Here is an 8,839-nt window from a genome sequence, read left to right on the forward strand (position 1 = left end):
TCTGAGAAGCTTCAAAGCAACTCGGCTAATTCTCAGCAACCCCACACCTCCTCGGCAGCATCTGCACCCCAGCACTATTTGTGCCTAAGTGTGGGAGTGCGTGTTTTCTCATGCACCTCCCTTCTGTGCCACAAAATAAGAGGAAATATCCCTGCCTGAGTGCCTGGCCCCACTTCTGCATTCTTTCAGGATCTCTGCAGCAGTGCAGGGGCTTCCAGCCTCTTCCTGTAATTTTGCAGAAGGTAGATGCAGGAGTGGGGAGCCCTCACGTCAAAGGCTGCCTTCCAGGACTGCTGGCTCAGGGAAGGGAGGAGGGGGAACATAGTGCAGAGCAGAAGACAGCGACCCTAGGCAGGATGTCTGGAAGGAGAGATAAAAGCAAACTGCAAAGGTGTTTTAATAGACGTGCTGTTTCCGTTCTTTACCATGTGTTTTTCATTCCGCTTTTGGTTACTTTTGACTTGAATTATGGAGTCTGGTTAAGGTAACTTAGTTGCAATTACTTTTAGACATCTAAAATGAATACTGACTTTTCCTGGTGGGGCTAGGGGTGATGGGAAGTGGCTAAGACAGAACGCACATTGCCTTTTAGAAAGCTGGAAAATTATTTTATTCTCACTTCCTTATGGGAGCAGAGAACCTGTTTTTCCAAGAGCTAAGAGCAGTTTGACAAATGCACAGGGTAAAATCTTGCATCCAAGATAGAAAGACAGCCCCAGTGATGACATAGTGTGGTCATTACATTGCCAAAGAGGAAGCAAATACCCTTTAACCAGAAGGACAAGACACAGAGATAAACATTCTTCCTATTACAGAAATATGGTGGATTCCTTAATGACTGTGATCTTAAAAAAGTGATGCAATTGTTTTCCACTGAATAGCTAAAAATACTGTTAGGAGTATCAGTATGTCCCCCGATATTGTCAGAAGCTTCATGGGACCCTCAGGCAAGTATAGTGTATCCTCTCTTTGTACCTCAATCTCTACTCTTGTAAAATGCAGATAATTATACCAGTAAGGGCTATTGTTCGAATTGATGAAATTAGTTTTTGAAATCTTCAAGTGGCTTGCAAATAATTCAAAATTCAACTGTAATTTCCAATCATTCTAAAAGCTGCATCTTGCCTTTTTTGGAAACATCATTGCTCTGTTGGCTTTTTCTTTTTCTTTTTCTTTTTTTTTTTTGAGACAGAGTCACTCTCTGTCACCCAGGCTGGAATGCAATGGCCTGCTCTCAGCTCACCACAACCTCCGCTTCCCTGATTAAAGCAATTCTCCTGCCTCAGCCTCCCAAGTAGCTGGGATGACAGATGCACACCACCACACCAGGCTAATTTTTGTATTTTTAAGTAGAGATGGGGTTTCAAAAGAATCAAAAAGCAACCTGGGCTTCTAGGAGTGGAAGAGTACACATATAGGGGAATCCAATGAAAGGTAGGGGTGATATGTTTATGCAGAACTGTCTTGGTCCAGACTTTCTGCCTCTAGTGACAAGAGTTGTTCTCCTCTTAGTATGGAAGAGGAGAGGAGAAACACCTTCACAAAGGGAAATCTATGTCCTGCTTTTTCTGCATTTGCTGCTTCTTAATTGCCTTCACTTCAAAGCAATCCTTATGAGAATGATACAATGGACTTTGGAGACTCTGGGAGAAAGGGTGGGAAGGGAGTGAAGGATAAAAGACTACAGATTGGGTTCAGTGTGTACTGCTTGGGTGATGAGTGCACCAAAATCTCACAAATCACCACTAAAGAACTCACTTATGTAACCAACCACCAGCTATTCCCCCAAAAACCTATGAAAAAAAAAATTTAAATCTTTATGCCAAAGTGGCATATTTTGGTGTGACATATTTTGGTGTGGCATATTCTGATCCTCCAGTGGCCTTCTATAGATCTGCATGTCTGGCTTTCTGATGTATGGGTACAGGAAAGCCTACTTTGTAGACTGACATATACTAAATAAAATATTCGTATACAAATACTACACAGTAGTCCCGCCTTATCTGCTGGGGATATTTTCCAAGACTCACAGTGGATGCCTGAAACTGTGGGTAGTCCCAAAACCCGCATATACTATGTTTTTTCCTATGCATACATACCCATGATACATTTTAACTTATAAACTAGTCACAGCAAGAGATTAACAATACTAATAAAATAGAATAATTATAACAATATACTGTAATAAAACACATGTGAATGTGGCCGCTCTCTGTCAAAATATTTTATTGTATTGTACTTAATCTATTTTCAGCCGCACTGTGGACCATGAGTAACTGAAAGCATGGAAAGAGAAACTGCAGATAAGGTGGGGTGGCAGGGTCAGCTACTGTAAGAATAAATACATTTTATAGACAGATATAACCTTAAAGAAGAAATAGAACACTCTATGTCTGCACATACTTTATCCACAGCTGTATTCATAAAAATGTAAAGTGCAGAACAGAAGCTGCTCACTAAATCAGCTCAACTGAAATATCTGGAGAATTAGTGGTACCTGGTCTTTTGGATCCAATTCTCATGAAATGTGCAACTCTGACCTACTTATGAGATTAAAGTGTGTTTTTTGTTTGTTTTTGTTGATGTTGTTTGACCCTCTGGGTCTCTGTGGCTTATTTCCAATAGGAATAAAATAAATAATTTCTGTTGGAGAGAGTGTATCCCTGTGACTCAGGTGGCTCGCCCTGGTGCTTACCTGTCTGGCTACCCCACATCTTTCAGACCAGAAGGTCCAGGTGTTAGGATATCCAGCTCAATAAGCCCACCACCATCTCAATGATGAGCCCTTGGCAGCCTTGGGTGACCATTTGCAGAGTCAAGAATGGGAACAGATATGAGACACTAGCTTTCCAGACTGTCTGAATCCCCACCATTTACCCATATGATGGAAAATATACTACTTCCACTTCTATTACAAAGCATAATGACTTCCCCAGACTAAAGTGTTTTAATTCAATGTTTCTCAATATGTGGTTCTTACACCCTGAGTCCCTTTCAAAGAGTTTGTGTGGTCAAAGCTGTTTTAATACTAGTAGGATATAATTACTTGTCTTTTCACTGTGTTGACATTTATGCTGGTACTAAAGTCACGGTGGGAAAACTTCTGGTGCCTTAGCAAGAATCAAGGTGGTGGCTCCAAACCAAACCAGTATTCATGATATTCTTCATCACCAAGCACTAAGAGGGAAAAGAAAAGCCCCGTCGCATTCCAGAACGACCTTGATGAAACAGTAACAATTTTTTTTTTTTTTGAGATGTATTCTTACTCTTGTTGCCCAGGCTGGAGTGCAATGACATGATCTCGGCTCACCGCAACCTCCGCCTCCCAGGTTCAAGGGATTCTCCTGCCTCAGCCTCCCAAGTAGCTGAGATTACAGGTGCCCACCAACACGCCCAGCTAATTTTTTTTTTGGATTTTTAGTAGAGACGGGGTTTCACTATGTTGGCCAGGCTGGTCTTGAACTCCTGACCTCAGGCAATCCACCCACCTCGGCCTCCCAAAGTGCTGGGATTGCAGGTGTGAGCCACCACGCCTGGCCACAGTAAAATTATTGTTATTAAATCTGGACACTTAAACACATTATTTTCTTTTTTGGACACAGTCTCACTCTGTTGCCCAGGCTGTAGTACAGTGGCACAATCTCAACTCACTGCAACTTCCACCTCCCAGGTTCAAGCAATTCTCCTGCCTCAGTCTCCCTAGTAGCTGGGACTACAGGTGCACACTGCCACGCCTGGCCAATTTTTTGTATTTTACTGGAGACAGGATTTCACCATGTTGCCCGGGCTAGTTTCAAACACCTGAGCTCAGACAATCCACTCCCTCGGCCTCCCAAAGTGCTAGGATTATAGGCATGAGCCACTGCACCCAGCAACACCCATCTTTTTGATATTCTGAGCGACGAAAGAGAAGATGCATCAAGCACTTCTGCTCATATCAAAGAACTGTGGCTGTCTTGAGGAAAGGCAGTTGTGCAATGGCCCAAGTTGTAAGTTCAACAAGACATTTCTTCCATTTTCACCGGAAACAACAACTGACAAACAAATACTTAGATTTTGGTAGTAGATATTTTCTCAAAAATGAAGAGTAGCCTGTCATTCTAAGGGAAACAATGAACAGTATTTGTTTTTGTTTTCAAGGATAAAATTTGAGTTTTCAGGTGAAAATCAGTATTTTGGGAAACTGTGAGCTCGGCAGTTTCCCAGTGTTTAAAAACCTCTGATTAGATGGATGGTGATATTAATTATTGTAATCTGTTGGCCGGGCGCGGTGGCTCACGCCTGTAATCCCAGTACTTTGGGAGGCCGAGGTGGGTGGATCACGAGGTCAAGAGATCGAGACCATCCTGGTCAACATGGTGAAACCCCGTCTCTACTAAAAATACAAAAATTAGCTGGGCATGGGGGCACGTGCCTGTAATCCCAGCTACTCAGGAGGCTGAGGCAGGAGAATTGCCTGAATCCAGGAGGCGGAGGTTGCAGTGAGCCGAGATCGCACCATTGCACTCCAGCCTGGGTAACAGGAGCGAAACTCGGTCTCAAAAAAAAAAAAAAATTATTGTAATCTGTTAATATTGTATAATGAAATGTATCAGCATTTGAAAGATCTGTAGAAGCACTGTTTTCTATATCTAACAAAATAATGTGTATGTTAAAGATCTGTTTGAAGCTTAAGATAGACCAAATGGGCTTTAGTGTAATAGAATATGAAACGTTTCTTGATGTGGTTTCAGATTCCATGTTGCAATCTTTAAGAAGTAGTTAAGAAACAACTACTTGTCAAATTTTGGTGTAAAATCTATCTATTCACCAGGCCCCCAGCTTGGGGCGCCTTCCTTCCCCATGGTGGGACACCTGGCTTCAGATTTCGCCTTCTCGCCCCCTCCACGTGGTGGAGGTGATGGGCCAGGGGGGCCGGAGACCGGCTGGGTTGATCCTCGGACCTGGCTAAGCTTCCAGGGCCCTTCTGGAGGGCCAGGAATCGGGCCAGGGGTTGGGCCAGGCTCTGAGGTGTGGGGGATTCTCCCATGCCCCCCACCGTATGAGTTCTGTGGGGGGATGGCATACTGTGGGCCCCAGGTTGGACTGGGGCGAGTGCCCCAAGGCGGCTTGGAGACCTCTCAGCCTGAGGGTGAAGCAGGAGCCGGGGTGGAGAGCAACTCCGAGGGGGCCTCCCCGGAGCCCTGCACCGTCCCCGCTGGTGCCGTGAAGCTGGAGAAGGAGAAGCTGGAACAAACCCCGGAGGAGTCCCAAGACATCAAAGCTCTGCAGAAAGAACTTGAGCAATTTGCCAAGCTCCTGAAGCAGAAGAGGATCACCCTGGGATATACACAGGCTGATGTGGGGCTCACCCTGGGGGTTCTGTTTGGAAACGTGTTCAGCCAAACAATCGTCTGCTGCTTTGAGGCTCTGCAGCTTAGCTTCAAGAACATGTGTAAGCTGTGGCCTTTACTGCAGAAGTGGATGGAGGAAGCTGACAACAATGAAAATCTTCAGGAGATATGCAAAGCAGAAGCCCTCGTGCAGGTCCGAAAGAGAAATCGAACCAGTATCGAGAACCGAGTGAGAGGCAACCTGGAGAATTTGTTCCTGCAGTGCCCGAAACCCACACTTCAGCAGATCAGCCACATCGCCCAGCAGCTTGGGCTCGAGAAGAATGTGGTCCGTGTGTGGTTCTGTAACCGGTGCCAGAAGGGCAAGCGATCAAGCAGTGACTATGCACAATGAGAGGATTTTGAGGCTGCTGGGTCTCCTTTCTCAGGGGGACCAGTGTCCTTTCCTCTGGCCCCAGGGCCCCGTTTTGGTACCCCAGGCTATGGGAGCCCTCACTTCACTGCACTGTACTCCTCGGTCCCTTTCCCTGAGGGGGAAGCCTTCCTCCGTCTCTGTCCCCACTCTGGGCTCTCCCATGCATTTCAACTGAGGTGCCTGTCCTTCTAGGAATGGGGGACAGGGAGAGAGGAGAAGCTAGGGAAAGAGAACCTGGGGTTTGTGCCAGGGCTTTTAGGATTAAGTTCTTCGTTCACTAAGGAAGGGATTGGGAACACAACGGGTGAGGGCAGGGGAGTTTGGGGCAACTGGGTAGAGGGAAGGTGAAGTTCAATGATGCTCTTGATTTTAATCCCCACATGTATCACTTTTTTCTTAAAGAAGCATGGGACACAGTAGGTAGACAACACACACACACAAACAAACAAACAAAATCTATCTATCTATAGAGACAGAGAGATGATGATCTGAGATGGCTATCAAAATGTTTCTCTTTTCCAACTACATTTCTGCATAACATTGCATTTCCTTCTTAAATTTCAACCAAAACCACATATTCAACAGATCAAATGCAGAAGCAGACATGAAAATTGAGCTTTCCAGCTGTCTTCTATTAAGCTCAATGTTAAAGAGATTTGCAAAAACGTAAAACCACACCACTCTTCTTACTAGTTGTTTTGTTTTGGAAAATATAGTTATTTTTCATGAAAATATTCTGTGTTACATGTTACAGACTTAATGTTGTTAAATTTAAGTGAATTAATTTGTTAGCTCCTAAGTTTTAATTTCTAATGCCATAAATATAATAGATACAACCCAAATAAACAAAAGCCCTTTGGGATCCTTAATAGTATTAAAGAATATATAGGGTTGTGCTACTTGAGGCACTCTTTGAGAATAGGGGTTGAGAGTAGCTGGTTTAATTAAACTTGAAATTGATTGAATATGTTTCCACACACAGTTTCAATTCTTGTTAATATTCCCCACATATTTCCATTATATAAAACACCGAGTTATAGATGTATTCTTTGCTAAAAGCATCTAGATAATTGTACCCTCTGGGCTCTGCTCCCACCATGTTGTACCATTTGGTTCCAAGGAGTCCCTGCTGCTTAACTTGGGGTTAGGGCCACAAAGAAGTAATTTAGAGATGCAGAATCTCTGTGCTTTTAAGGAATTTGCATTGCTTACTTTATTTGTTTATTTATTTATTGTTGGTTCTATTTTAGGAACAGCTTTTCTTCGGGCTGTTTCCCAACACATTTTAATGTTATTTTTACAGACACGGGTTTTTTTTCTTGCAAATAGTGTCACATATTTCCCTGCCCATTGTGAAGCCACCTTCAATCTCTGTTTAAAAGTGTTATTGAATTTAGTTGTTTAAAGGCATTATTTAAACCGCCTTTGCTGTGGTAAGAGATGTGAATTATTTATTTGTTTTATATTATTTTAGTTATTAACCAGATAATCAATGCACATGGTGCAAAATTCAGAAGGTACCAGAAGAGAGTAATTAAAAGTGATTTTCCCCTTCCCTTCACATTGAAGTCTTCCTTAGTTCTCCTCAGAAGCAACTACTATTGCCAACTCCTTGTGCATCCTTTCAGAGATATTCCAAACGTGTAATGGCCACGCACCCTTTTCTAACAAATGGTAGGATACTCCACACAATGACTTGAACTTTCTTCTTTCACTTAGCACCCTGTCTTGGAGATTGGCCCGGAGAGAGAGAGTTTGCCTCACTATTTATAGCGGTGTAGTGCTTGCTCCATTGTATGGACGAATGACTTGACTCTTCCCCCTACCTATAAACATTTAGATTGCTTCCCAACTTTTGCTACCTTAAACAACGTTCTAGTGTCTGCATACATCTGTGTTTGTGTACAACAAACATATACAAATATAACTTCAGGATCAAAAGGTATGTAAGCCAACATCACTTACACTACAGTTGTGTTAGAGAAAATTGTAAGTCCTAGGTTACTGAGAAATTTTAAAGAAGCTGGTGATATTGTGCAATAGATAGTTTGTCTTCTTTCAGTTTCCTGATGTACATCTCCTAAAATCCTTTAAATCTGGCCAGGTGCAGTGGCTCACACTTGTAATCCCAGCATTTTGAGAGGCCAAAGCAGGTGCATCACTTGAGGTCAGAAGTTTGAGACCAGCCTGGCCAACACGGCGAAACCCTGTCGCTACTAAAAATACAAAATGAGCCCGGCATGGTAGTGTGCACCTGTAATCTCAACTACTGGAGAGGCTGAGGCAGGAGAATTGCTTGAATTTGGGAGGTGAAGGTTGCAGTGAGCTGAGTGAGATCCTGCCACTATACTCCAGCTTGGGCCACAGAGCGAGACTCTATCTCAAAAACAAAACAAAACAAAAAGGCTTTAAATCTCTTGAGTGATAAGAGTACTTTTGTATGCTAATGAAATACTGGTGGCTGGGGAGTCCTAGGCAGCTTCAGGATGGGGGCTGATCACTGGAAAAACCAAGGCATGACTAGAGGGTTGGGACTTTCAGCCCCAACCACAACCTCCCAGGAGGACAGAGGCACTCAAGGTTAAGTTGATCACTAGTGGCCAATGGTCTAATCAATCAGGCCTATGCAAGGAAGCCTCCATGAAAACCCAAAGGACAGGATTCAGATGGGCATCCAGATGGTTGAACATGTGGAGGTTCCTGGAGGGTGGTGACCGCATGCCTTCCCCCTGCCTTGTTCTGTATCCCACAAATCTTTATAATACATGGGTAAACATAAATAAAGTGCTTCCCTCAGTTCTGTGAGTTGCTCTAGCAAATTAATGGAATCCAAAGAGGGGTTCTAGGACTCCCCTCCCCAATTAATAGCCTGTTGGTCAGAAGTATAAGTGACAACCTACTACTTGGATGTGGCATCTGATGTTTGGGGCAGCAGTCTTGTGGGACTGCACCCTCAACCTGTGGGATCTAACTCTGGGCATATAGTGTCAGAATTGAATTGAATTTGAGGACACCCAGCTGGTGTCTCCTGGAGAATCACTTGCAGAATTGCTTGGTATGTGGGGGAGAAATCACACTCATCTGGGGTTAC

At 43.7% G+C, this 8,839-nt stretch overlaps 1 pseudogene; it reads left to right on the top strand.

The window, feature by feature from the left end:
* The first annotated feature begins 1,662 nt into the window (after positions 1-1,662).
* On the top strand, positions 1,663-8,544 carry LOC135272714 (POU domain, class 5, transcription factor 1-like; annotated as a pseudogene).
* The last annotated feature ends 295 nt before the right edge of the window (positions 8,545-8,839 follow it).

The sequence above is a fragment of the Aotus nancymaae genome, unplaced genomic scaffold, assembly GCF_030222135.1.
Source record: "Aotus nancymaae isolate 86718 unplaced genomic scaffold, 86718_ANA_hifiasm-v0.15.2.pri h1tg000131l, whole genome shotgun sequence".
NCBI lineage: Eukaryota > Metazoa > Chordata > Mammalia > Primates > Aotidae > Aotus > Aotus nancymaae.